This window comes from Mchenga conophoros, linkage group LG3 (genome assembly GCF_057382185.1).
Source record: "Mchenga conophoros isolate Kocher_MC1m ecotype Shallow Benthic linkage group LG3, M_conophoros_male_GT1.1, whole genome shotgun sequence".
Taxonomy (NCBI): Eukaryota; Metazoa; Chordata; class Actinopteri; order Cichliformes; family Cichlidae; genus Mchenga; species Mchenga conophoros.
Window position 1 is genome coordinate 4,299,085 of NC_140528.1, and position 1,177 is coordinate 4,300,261.

The 1,177-nt window shown below is 41.9% G+C and overlaps 1 long non-coding RNA gene across 1 annotated transcript; it reads right to left on the reverse strand.

Annotated features, from left to right (window-relative positions):
- Nucleotides 1-367: 367 nt before the first annotated feature.
- Nucleotides 368-838, reverse strand: LOC146577038 (uncharacterized). The gene is made up of 3 exons (XR_014891372.1): nucleotides 749-838; nucleotides 597-657; nucleotides 368-486 (listed from the first exon to the last, which is right to left on the reverse strand). It is a non-coding gene; the product is annotated as an uncharacterized LOC146577038 (long non-coding RNA).
- Between the last annotated feature and the right edge of the window lie 339 nt (nucleotides 839-1,177).

Below are 1,177 nucleotides of genomic sequence, written 5' to 3' on the forward strand. Positions count from 1 at the left end.
TTCCTGTACACAAAGTATTAAAAGATGTAAACCTCATAAAGTGTCTCTGTTGCTTCCTCCTCTGTAACAGCTGTCAATGTTTCTTCATTATTTTCCTGTAGTAAAGAAATAAACAACATTGCTGTTCTACTGTAAACTCATATAATCTGTGGAGTATTACTCACAACTGCATGTTGGTCTGGCTCAACAGGAGGCTGCACCAGATGCAGTACACCACCACCATCAACTGATAGAATATGAGGTCTATACAGGTCACTTATAACTTACAAGGGACCAAATGGCAATTAACAAACATACCAATCACCTTACACTTCATTGTCATTATGCTCTCAAAGACAACCAAGACTGAGGGAAGGCTAAATCAGTCGTTACCATATAATCTGTTTTCAACAAAGGTTTCACTCCGTCCGGTGTTGATGGAATGATTCAGGCCGTACTCGTCAGGCTTCCCGTCGACCACACGCATTTCAGTCACAAACCCCGTGACTGACAACAAGGGAAACAGCAGAAGAAAAGATGTGAAAAATACTGGATGATGATGATGGAGGATTAACCGCGGTGGCTAAACTGTTTCCTGTCTTTGTGGGCGTACTCACAGGGAAGTTTCCAGGCACGTCAGTCTTGGTGGCTAAAGTCTCCATTTTCCAACATGTATCGCTACAGGTGCAAAGACACAACATTAATCATCAGTGTAAATATTTTAATGCTGTCCAAACGGTGTTTGCTTTGTCTGTCCTCTCGCACTCACAGAGGAAACGAGGACGCCACCTTCAACCCATCTTCAGTTGGCTCAACCATGGCCGGACTTCCTGTTGGCTTTGTGACAGCAAACCACTTGAAATGAGAGCAAACTGCAGTCAAGCACCACTTACAGCAACCTGTGGACACGCAAATGGAAAGCACTGAGAATCATACAGAAGCATAAGAGCTGTTTATTGTAACACGTGTGTGTGTGTGTGTGTGTGTGTGTGTGTGTGTGTGTGTGTGTGTGTGTGCACATTAATAATACACTGATGTATGTTAGTTTGATTTATGCTATATCTGAGAAAACAATTGCAGAATTTTACATCAAAGTTTCCAAAGCTGATGTTTTGTTGTTCACTCTGTTTTATATTCATATATCTGTGAAGGTTCTCAGTCATCCAGGTCATCGTAGTCAAAGGAGCTTGCAAAGAAA